The sequence below is a fragment of the Lonchura striata genome, chromosome 11, assembly GCF_046129695.1.
Source record: "Lonchura striata isolate bLonStr1 chromosome 11, bLonStr1.mat, whole genome shotgun sequence".
NCBI lineage: Eukaryota > Metazoa > Chordata > Aves > Passeriformes > Estrildidae > Lonchura > Lonchura striata.
This window is the reverse complement of record NC_134613.1, coordinates 17,622,330-17,634,353: the sequence shown is the minus strand read 5'-3', so window position 1 is coordinate 17,634,353 and position 12,024 is coordinate 17,622,330. Positions and strand designations below refer to the sequence as shown.

The following is a 12,024-nucleotide window of genomic DNA, read 5'->3' as shown; positions in this document are numbered from 1 at the left end:
GAGAGTATTCAGCTTGAATTTGTGATGAAGCAGAACTACATAATTTCTCTAGGCCATCATCACTTGTTAGTGCTACGTGTATCACATATGTTTGCAAGAATGTTTTTCCAAGACACATGGAGAAAGAAGACTCAGTGATGTGACATGATTTGAAGCTCCCTGATGGCTTTGTCATCAAAGAGCTCTCTCAGCTTCATCAATGAACATCAAGTTTTTCAGTTGCAGAAATACCCCTGCAATTTATAGCAGACTTCCAGTCTTTCCCCTGCAGGAACATTTACCCAACATTAGCACCACCTGTTCCTCATGCCAAAACCCATTCTTGCAAGCTTGTTCACAGTTTTAAATGTTTATGAGGGACATTTTGAAAAGAAGGATAAGATGTAGAGACATTCCTTTGGATTAGCTGTGCTCACTTGTAGTGTGAACATATAAATGAAGCAATAAGGTGGATGCTAAACACCATCCATGTTGTGGACAGCCATCCAAAAAATCATTGTTATGTCATTAGAGAGAACTGCTGGAGCCTGGCTAGGTTTTGGGATATAAATCAAACTTTTGAACTTGAGCTAGAAGAGCTTTTGCATAAAAATAATGTACGGGAAGAAAAATATCAAACCCTGACTTCTCTCAAACATTGACAAAAAACAATCTGGTCACAGTAACTCAGTAAGCATTTTCTCTGATCTTTGTAGCCTTCTGCTACTTTTTCCTTTAGCTGACTTTATATTAATGGAAATTAATTCTATTTATCCTATTATCTCTTTACTGTGTGGTAATTGATCGGTACAGAGGGAACATCTCTAGTGACAAATATTTTTAAAGAAGTTAACAAAAAATAAAAGTTCTCTTACTTTGTAAAATTCCCATGTGTCCTCAGTAGCTGAAAGCAAAGTCTTCTACCTCTTCAAGTTTGCCCAGCAGTAGTGAGAACCTCCTTGGCATCTAGGAATGAATGTCATTGCTAAAAGGCAATTGATAGGTAGCTGATAATTTTCACTGGGTGTAATTGCAAGTTTGTGAAATTTTACTAGTTTGAATGTAACTTGTTACCATTTGCAGACGAGGTAAGCAGCTGAATTGATAATCCCACCCAGAGGAGTCACATTGCAGGAGCTGGTTGCAAAAGACTGTGTGAGGGGAGATGCAGGGACCAAAGTGTTTGTTAGCATATTCTCTTTAAGAATAAATAATTCATGGAAAATGATTGTGCAGCATATTGATTCTGATTCAGAAAATTAATGCTTTCCTCCCATGTTTCTCTGAGCCTAGCCAAGAGAATTCCATGGTTTGTTTTTAGTGGAATATTGGAGCCAATGGAAGAATGGAGAATAATACAGAGGGCTCAGTGATTCAGACAGGAGGGCAACTATTTCTACATCCCTCTCTCTACTCACAGGTTTTGAAAAAAAATAATAAATTATTCTTTATCAAAACATTTCTCTGGAGGCAGCTGAAGAGTAACACTCAGTCTAATATTAGTCTGTAAATATTAAGGCTAATCTAGTTCTGCAAGGTAGCACCAAAACCTTGCAGCTGATATATCATGACATCAGTAGAAATTATACTCTGCTGCTTCCTAGGATAGACCCTCCTCTGTGGGTTTGAGTGAAATGTTTGTAGTTTAAAATTAGCTCTGTTTTACACTGTGCTTACCAGAAAAATGCACAGTATCCTTGTATGCTTTCTATACTTTACCTCAGAAAGTCTGAGTAGGTGTGAATAAAAATACCCACATTTCTGTGTACCTTTGCCAAAGCAAAGCCAGATTTGGGGATCCTTCAGGTATAACACAGAAAAAGTTCTGGGCGGTCACTTGGTGAATTTTTTTCCTTAAATGCTTTAAATAGTGAACAGCAGCGTCTTTTGAACAGCTTACAAGCTATCCCTGTTCCAGAAGTCTGTAGTGTCCTGGTCACAGGAAATTATATGCATGACAGCTATTTAAGTGGGAGGCAATAGCTTTTACTGTAGCTAATGTTCTCTGGCAAAGGAAAATGTGTCCCAAAGACTGTCCTGCTGATAAGTCTAGAAAGAGATGCAAATATTGGGTGAGGCTTTCCATAGCAGTATTCACCAATATCAAAATAAAAGGTTTGTATTGCTCAGCCTGGATGCAAACACAAGCTTCTCTTAGTTGTTATGTTTTTGGGTTTTTTTTTTGGAAATCAAGCTGAAATTAAGCTTTGAGCAGTGTGATGTATTCCACAGTGCTGATGCTAAATACATCTATCTCAATCTAATGTGTTTTCTGTGTATGGGTTTCTGAGTGCCCATCTCTGTAATACTCTGGGTGACAGGTCAAGCTGTGGAACAAGAAGTTAATCCAGCACTGGATAAAGCTGACTCCCAGATGAAATGTCTCATTGCAAAGGTACAGAGATCAAAAGCTGCGGAGCCAGAGATCTCTTCTGTTGTGAAATCCCTGCAGTTCATGTCCTGCATTTGTCTCTCTTTGCCCTGGTGTCTGCTGTGCGTGGCATTGACTTGGCATCTCAGCATCTCCCTCCGACAGCAAACATTTTCACCTGTCAAGGTTCATAACTGTTTGTGTCCTTTGATTTTCCTCTTCAGGCTCTCTGTGCTCCGGGTGTGCTGCAGCCCGATTCTCTCACTGCTGCTGTGAGAAGGATAAAGGAGCAGGCTGGACCCTGCTTCCCTGGGATAAACTATTTGCTGGGCCCTTTATAGAGCTGTGGCAGAGCCAGTGGTCAGTAAATTGGAGGCAGGTAATAGCTGTCAGGGAAGTGCCTGCTCTGATGGAGGCCTCCTGTGAGAATGGGAATTTCTCACACCAGATCAGGTCTATTGTGCTCAGTGTGCTGTCTCTAATGAGCCAAAGAAAGGTGGAAGGAGTCTTTAGCACACCTAAATAAACATGGTTTGGTGCACAGACAAGAATTTCTTCCTGTTTCCGCTTCACAGTCCATCTTTCACCTAAATTGTCACCTGCAAAAGGTATCATTGACAAGCATGACTGGGGCAACGCTTGGAATAATTTCACAGCAGAGGCAGTGCTACCTCTGAGAATAACCAAGAGGGGCTGAGCTTCCACCAGTGGGGCTGTGTGGCTATTGGGACAGTGGAGTATTTCCCCTAAACACATGATGTCCCAGGATATCATAAAATTGGCCTAACAGCTCTATGTCACTGTTCTCAACATGTGGCAGCTGTCTCAGGAACATGCCAAAAATGGAGAAAGCACAAGAGGCAGCACAGAAAATGCATTAGAGCTACAATGTGTGATGTGAGGAAGAAAGGTTAAATTGCTCCAGGCATTAGTTGGTCTTTTAATTATCAACCTGTGCTTCTGGGACACATATTGACTCTCATCCAGGCATCCTCGTGTTACACAAGACCTCTGCAGGGACTTGGTTGTGGCTTTTCTTTTCACTATGATATTTCCACCAGCACTGAATAGGTTTGATCTTATGGATCATTCTGACAAGATCAGAGGCCAAATATGTGAGAATTTTCTGGTCTTTGCAACCACTTTCAACAAACAACGCCATGTGTCAGATGCTCATACAAGCAATTTATTCTCCTCTTTCTCAAACTTGGCCTCATAAGATGGTATTGCCATGCTCTAGGAAGAATTACTGAGGTTTCCAGCATCCCACTATGCCTTACAATCAATTTTGGCATTCAGAACCTTTCTGTGTGAAAAGCAAAATGCAGCTTGTACTTTGGACATCATGTTTTTTAGAATAGTTTCCATGCCTCATTTCCTATAAAAGTAATTAAATTTTAAGTCACTGCTGTCCAGGTAGCTTCACATTTGTCCTGACCACAAGGAGGATGGGAAGTGACTGCTCACATAAAGCAGGTTGGAGAGAGACAAAGAGGGATCCCCTCCCTCTCCAATATCCTCCCCCTTTTCCTTGAGGTTTAAACTGATGGCACATTCCTTAATTTTCTTTTTTTCCCTGCCCTCCAGGTCATGCTAGGAAATGTTTTGCATATACTGCAGCAATCACAGCCATTTGTTCATGAGACATCTCCAGTGTTGAGACACTTCTGTGAAGTCATTTTCTGCTGACTCAGACATTGTTTATCTCCTGTGTTTCTTCATCATTTCTTACCTTTCTTGAGCACAGCCAAATCTCTTCCCACCCCAAATGGTAAATATGTCTAGGTCTGCTATTAATCAAAAAGAGAAGGCTTAATCATTTCTCTGTTTCTTTGTCCAGATGTATCTCTTCATCTTCCTTACAGTGAGCAGGTAGATGGGTCAGTGCATGGATGGCAAAGCCAGAACTGACAAGAGAGATTTGCAGATTATTTAGAAACGTGTGTGCTGTTCTTCTATACCACATTGATGCACCATCATGATCCTGGATAGTATTGAACTGCTGAATCTCCCATCTTGTCACTATAATGCACCTTCTCCTGATTATAGCTGTGCAAGCAATTTCACTCATCTTTTAAACTGTGTGGCCAAAAGATAATTCAGATCAAATGAAAGTGATTTTGTGGAATGAAGCAAACAAAAATGGGAAAGTTCAAACGACAAGAAATACAGCTGGAGCAAAGCACGCTCACTTCATTTGAGGCATCCTTAGTGCATCTTTGAATAGCAGAAATGTGGTTTTTTTACCCACATGCAGTAATGGAAAATTGTTCCCCTGCCTGGTGGGATGGGTCTTCCTTTTCATGCAGGTGAGTGTGGGTGTCAGTGTTACATTTTTTTGGTTGTGCATACTGAAACAAATTGCAGTTCAAAGGTTTAGGTGCAAGACAGGACTTCACCCAGCACAGCACCCCATCCCCTCCCAGCTCAGGTGCCACAGAAGTCACAGTGTCCAGGTCTGAGCCAGAATGGACAGCTGGACTCTGGGGGGCCCTCTGACATATGGCTGAAGATGAAAATGCTCTTTCATCCCTTAGAGAACCTAACCATAGCAGGAGTTTTTTGACCAGATTTGATTCAGGTTTTTATTTACTGGAGTTCCATTTTTCTGTATGTAAAGATTTGGTGCATTTTTAACCATGATCATCTGTGGACATTAAATACTTTGTGGCAGCTTTCAGAAGAGGAGGGTGTTTGTTGATGCTATTTTTTGGCTTAGTCACAAATTTTATTGCTGGTAAAGGAATGTGAAATTTCTACTGTTATATGAGTATCTCTGGATGAGGTATTTCTGTATTAGATGCTGGAGAGAAAAGTGCTGTGGGAATGCATTTACCTAAGTAAGCCACACTAGTTTGTCACTTTGGTGCAGAACACGGGGCAAAAGGGGTTTCTATAATGCATTTCATAAAACACTTGTGAGAGCACAATCTAACATTAATTCACTATGACAGGTGTGAGAGTGGCTCAAGCTGGGCTTTGGCTTCAGAGCAGACTTATGTTGCTGTAACCATTAAGGATCAGTTCAGGAAATGCTTTAACTCCTGACTTATATAACACTCTCCAGCAACTTTTCACACTGATGCTGCAAAAGAGTGGTGCCTCCTTGCACCCCCAGGGTTTGACCTAAAGAATTGCCACCTCTGTTGTTGAGAGGAAAAAACCCTTGGATTATAAGTTTGAATCTATTACAGATTTTAGATTTTATTGTTTTTATATGCCTCAATAAACTTGTTTTCAAAATAAAAATGTGAACCTTCTTCTGTCCACCCCTTTAGCCTTCTTATCCTGCTCTCTTCTGTGCCTCTCCTTTGTTATTGTGAGAATAGAAGCCCAGAGAATTCTTTGGAGGCTCAGCCAAGCAATGCAGCTTATAATGAATATATTTGGTATTCAGAAGGCTTTCATGTAGCTGTTCACAGGTGAGCCACTGAAATTCAGCAACTTTTCATTAACACTTTCTAGAGCTGTCCCTATTTTCCTCCTATTGATTTTTATTATTATTATTATTCTGAGATGCCTTGCAAGCTTCTCAGCTTCTGTTGACTGCTATCAAATGCCAGCTCCAGTTATGCCAGGCTGGGTATAAGTATTCATGCTCATTTCAGAGGTAATTAATTTATCCTTTTTTAGCTAATAATAGCAATTTAAATAGATGCAGAAAGAAAGGAGAGGAAAAGAGCAAATGGGAAGAGAAAGAGATCATAGAAAGGACTTCAAACATGCACAGAAGCACTGCTTGCTATTGTATCACTCTGAGGTTATTCAAATTACCATACTCACACAGATCTGACTGGACTACAGATAATGAACTTGTATATACCCAGCAGAACAAATGGGCTCTGCAGTGCCCTTTCTGTGAGGCATATTGCTATGGTGCTGTCTGGCATGAGACATTTTGGTATTGATTACGAGCATCTGTATTTCTGTGCTGCAGTCTTTCTCCCTTAAGATCTAACTTGAAATATGAAAGCCACTGGGGCCCTTTCAGGCTGAGATAGAAAAATAAAGCAGAGGGCTATCAGGGGTTCAGGAGTTCCCATTTATGGAGCATTCCCCAAAGCAATGCATTGTGAGGGGTGCACTCTGTTCTCTGAGGTGGCCTTTATACAGGCCAGGACACTGCTGACACCAGGATAGAATAAAAGCTTGGCTTTTCCTAAGAGGATGCAAAGAGTAGTGGGAGAAACAGTCTGTTTAGACTATTGATCATTTTGAATGCAGGCAGAGGTGGGATTTCAGATTGAACATATCACAGGTCTAGTGCTGAAGAGGCAGGTTCAGAGCACTATATATATAGCCTTAGGTAGACTATATCTATACTGCAGCAGCTACTGAACATCAGTTGCATTAGATTTAGGGCTCTGGCACAAGATAAGGGGGAGAAAACTTTGTCAGTGCATCTCTGCTGTCCTTTGTTTTCAGCTATTTGACATTATTCAGAGGATATGGATGCACAAGGCATAACTGTAATGGGAGTCCTTGTGTCTTTGTGTGGGGGGAACCATAGATAAACTCTAAGGTTGTTTCAAGGATCTTGGTTATTTAGTTTTCTTGTGAAACTTTTCCAAATGGTGTTCCCAGAGTCCCAGAATAACTTGAGACTTGTGGAAACCAGAGAACAGTCAGATTTTTCATACTAGTACATACTACAGGCAAAGCAATGGAAGGAGTGAGGAGGATGTTAGATGAAATGCACTTCCAACCTTTAGAAGTAAGCACATTTTTTGGGATGTTGTGTATTTTTCCCCTCTTCATTGCAATTGTCACTTCAGTTGACCTCTACTTAATCTGTCCACAGCTCCCACCAGAGCTTTTTGAAGAACACAGTCATGTAGGTGAAAATTAGACTGGCTGAGGATCAAAATAGATTTTTCTATCCCATGTGTTGGAGAGTTAATCACGTGGCATAAAACACAGGAACAGGAGACTTAGATCTGGATTACCTGGATCAAAGGCTTCATCATGTGGTGTTCTCACCCCTTGAATCCAGCAGAGTGGCTCAGATGGCCAAGATTCACAGAATTTAGAGGCAAACCAGAATGAATGCCAGTGCTCTGTGAGCTTCTATAGAGCAGAAATGTCTCCCCACCCACAAGCAGCATCAGAGGCTTCAGTCCTGCAGAGCAGGACGTGGTGCTGAGAGCAGCAGTGCATATATTGCCACTGTCTGAAGGAGGTTTTCCTGTCATAGGTGAAATACAGGTCTAGAAGGAGCCAAATCCCCTGTAAAACCACCAGTGGGATCCAGTTTTTCACCAGAAGTTTGTACCTGTATAAATCATTCAGACAATAAGAGCTAAGCAGTCCCAAATGGATTTGATTTAACAACCTTCATAGTCCCTTTGTGTCCCTCCTTTCTCTGCAAAGAGAAAATAAGAGCAGAGATTTCTGCTTTCGAGGTAAATGCTGTGTTGCAAGTCCTTTTGGTCTGGTGCCCAGCCTGCAAATGAGAGTCTGACCAGGTCTCCTCTACTGTGTGACAGTGTTCAGCTGCTGTCTCGGAGCATATCAAAAACTTAGCAAGACAAATAAGAGACTAAACGGTTAAGGGGATAGAGGAGGAAGAGAAATTCATAATTAAAGCTGTCAAGTTGCAATAAAAGGAGCACATAGCCTGGAAGGAAAGCGGGTGGGCGAGCAAAGTGTCATATTTGCAGGTGAAAGTTGGCACTTGAACAGCATTTTAAAGCACTCCAAAGCCACCTCCACTGACATCTCAGCAGCATTGTATATTCTGTCAGAGGCTCTGGCTGTTCAGTGCATTGTGGCTGTGACTCACACACAGACCCTGCCTCTTGCTGCCTCACTAGATCCTGTACAGAGAGACAGGTATTGTGTGAGACAGGAGATAAATATGTGCAGGCTGTCCTTCCAGACCCCAGCACACACGTGCACCAGAGTGGATGAGTGCTTAAGGTGAAAGCCAACCCCTACAGCTCTTGATAATTCATTGTGTTCTCTCAGAAACCATATGGATTTATTAGGATGTGGATGTTTAATGTGCTGTTGGCAAAAAGAACTTAGAAGAATTAAGCTGGAGTTGAGAGTAGAAGGATGTGAGGGAGAAGATGCACATAATTTAATGTAGTCAAGATTAACATCCTAGATCCTACTCTTATGAATGTAGGGAAAATTCTCTTTCAAGTGCAGCAATTCTCTCTCAGTACTGACAGAGTCCCACCTGTGTCTGGCCATGGTCACTCTGTGGTGCAGCCCAGTGGAAGGGACCTTCTCCACCAGCCCAGGACAGAGCAATGCCACTTTCTTACTGATGTCACAGTGCAGTGTGGGGCTGATTCTAGGCTGGAACAGTGCAGAGGGATCTGTCATGTGCTGGAAGGGCTCAGTGTGCACATAGGGGTATTGGTGGTGGGAAAGGAAGCCAAGATTCACCAGCAGAGCTCTATGGAAAATTGTGGCTCTGCTGGAATTGGGTTGGGATACAAACAGATAAAACAAGTGGAAAACCACACCTCTTTCTTGTGAACCTTCCTTTCTCAAGGAAAGATTGTCACTTCCTGCTGCTCTTGTGTCTCTGGGAAGGCTCTGAGGGTGTTGGCTGCTGCTGCCTGACCATGAGTGATAAAGGAAGTCATCATACCAGGGCAAGGGCTGCTGTCAGAGCAGCAGGAGAGACTCAGAACAGGGTAAGAGGAAAGAAAAAGCATTCCCTTTGTCTCTGTTTGGGGGTATTTTTCTCCATTTCCTCCCCATGGGCCATCTCCCATTCCTATTTCTATTTGTTCTTGTTAAAATTTATCTGGAGGAAAATTTAAATTTCTGGAAGGTGAGATTTCATTTTTAAAGTAACAGTAGCATGCTTTCTGGTTAGACTTTCAAATATACCCATAGCCATTTAAAAATGGTTAATCAGCAGCTTTATCTATGGCCCATAATTCACCATTTACTCTATAATGGCTTCCTTTTAAGCATTAACAGTTACTTACTACCTTAAATCCCTATTTAAACATGAATTTGAGGATTTGGACTTGTAAGGGAGAATAAGCAATAAAAGCAGCTGAATGCCTGAACAAGATTCTGGTATCAGGCCAGTATGATCAGAAATTAGGAATAACTTGAAGAATAGAAAGCATCTGTTCTCCATTTCTGTATCTAATCTGTTTGTTCTGTCTAGCCTACCCAACATGTTTTCACATCACACTCTGTACTTGAGAATTTTTTTCTGAAGATGCCACTTTATAGCACCCTCCAAAAAGCACCAGCATCTCGTTAAAAGTCACGTGGAATTCAAAGAGAAAGCAAATACCCATTCCAAGTAATAAAGCTGTGCCTCATCTTCCACTGAACTGCAGGGGGCAGCCAAGAATTTGGGTAAAGTGTTGCTACCCGGATTTACCTCATCAGCCTTTTCCTGGAAATAATACTTTTTTTTTTTTTTTTTTTAGTTCTAGTACACAACTTGTGTTTTCATCTATGAAAAAGTGAATCATGAGAGATGATGTGCTGTAGTACTTTAATACAGTCAAGTGTCCTTCCTTACTGTGTTCAGCACTGGAGATTTCAAAAAGGGAAGGAACCACTTGCCATAGTGGACAACTGCAGAATGCCTCTATCCCCTGGGAAATGATTTTCCATCTTCAGACAGTGTTTTATTTATGCCTGGGAACACGAGAATTTGTAACATTTCTGAATAATTATAATAACAATAATTCTATCTAATGAAAGGTTCCAGTGCTCTCATTTTGTGTATCACTTACCAGTGCTTTTTGAATCTTGCATTGCTCCTCGCTGCACCCTGCTATCTTGTGAGTTTTCTGGATTAGCTGCATGTTGTGGGGAAAGAAAATATTTCCTTTCATCTGCTGCTCTTTCACCTTTGCAAATGCATCTTTATCCTCCACTGTAACAGAATAATTGAGAGTGACTAAATTGCCAGGCATTTTGTAAACAACTATCACCTCCCTTCTCAGGCATCTAGTCATGAAAGAGGATAATTTTTTAAAATCATATGCCTCTAACTACTTTTATCACCTATTTTGGACCCTGCTTATTGATGTGGTATACTAAAGATATAGGAAACCAAGAATTCAGAATGGGTTTTCTAGGGAAAGTGTGCCATATTTAAAGTAAGTTTTATAGTATTTTTAGTGTTGTCTGTGGCCTTGCCATTGAAGCTGATTATTTTCCAGAAGGGTTGTGTTTTCCTGGATTAATCAGCTCTATCCTCATTTGGTTTGATCAAACCCTTTTACCTTAAATCAGCTTTCTTGGAGGATTACTGGCCACCAATGGGGTTGGTGAAGGACACCAGAGTCTCTCACATTCATGCCCATAAAAAGTGATGCCTTTCTTAAACCTTTTAGATTTCAGGGTCATTTTTGATTTAGATTATTTTGGTGTTTTTTATATTTAATGTATCTGTCCTGAAGATAGTGCTTATGATTACCTAAATATCCCAGAAAGGACTGAGCAGAAAACAGAGAAACAAGTGGATGAGGATGTGATGCTGGTAGTTTGTGAGAAGTCCAGAACAGAGAGAAAAAGATGGACAGTGCCTGTCAGAGGTGGATTTGGAAGGGTAAGGGCAGGACAAGACTTAAGCCTTCTCCCTGCCTTCCCCTCAGCTCATGGGAGTGATTCTCAATATTACAGAACCTAATTTCAAGAACTCAGGATTAAAAAAAGGGTTGAGTGGAAATATAAATAATGGATTAGGCTGAAAAATTGGTTTAGGCACTTTGACAATGTCTCTGAGGTGTCTTTGCCCCTTTCAAGGAGAAACAGATTGGAGACATGAGATGCAGAAACATGGCTTTTGTTCACTTTTCTCTCTCACGTTTTAAAATCATATCCGAACTCTTTTTGTGCAAATGTGCTGCTCATGATCAAAGATTATCTTGGAGCAGAGAAAGTCCCTGGGGAGCAAGGCCTGAAGGCTAAGCCTGCAGTGCAGCTGGCTGTATCCCAGGCATTTTGGGAAACCTAGTCATGCATGACCCAGCATCTACTGATCCAGTGAAGTGGGGAGCAGCGTACCCCATGGCCCTCCCTGACTTTTGGTCCTTGCTCCCTTTGCCAGCCCAACTCCCTCTGGAAGCCATGGTCCATCAGGAGTTTGCCATCACCAGTGTCAGGTTGTCTGTAAGGCTTTTCTGTAACACAGCATCTACTAATTTCCTGAATTTTCTCAGGAATTGCATACTCTGGCGTAGAAGCTGGGATTTATCTGAGAAGGGAGGATGGACAGGAACAGTTGAGCTCTTTGCCCTTTTCAGTCTATTTTTCCTCATGTCTCCTCTCTGGCGTTTCCATCCACTCACAGAGTGACTCTAATAGCAACCAGCTGTTGGGAAAGAAGCAAGAGAAAGATGTTCAGTGAAATTTCAGAGCTGGTGCCCTGCAGGTATGACAGGAACAGCCATGAAAGCAGCATACCCGTTTGCACAGAGATCTCTCCTGCCTTGTGATGCCTTCCTGCCTTTGCTGCCTCCCTTGTGGGACACTGGATTTGTGTGCCAAGAAGGCTGCTGCTAACACAGCTCAAACACCTCGCAGAGAGCAGTGCCCTTGATCTGTCATTAGAAACGTCCTTGACATGCTGTGGCATCAGGAGGAAGGCTTGTGATGCTAATTGCTGGCAGCACTGTTCGACCATGGAAGTCACACAGACAGCCCTAGTACACTTTGTTTTAATTTTGAGAGAGGGATGC

At 41.7% G+C, this 12,024-nt stretch overlaps 1 protein-coding gene across 1 annotated transcript in view; it reads left to right on the top strand.

The window, feature by feature from the left end:
* AGBL1 (AGBL carboxypeptidase 1) overlaps nucleotides 1–12,024 on the top strand; it is a 249,836-nt gene that overhangs the window by 167,443 nt on the left and 70,369 nt on the right.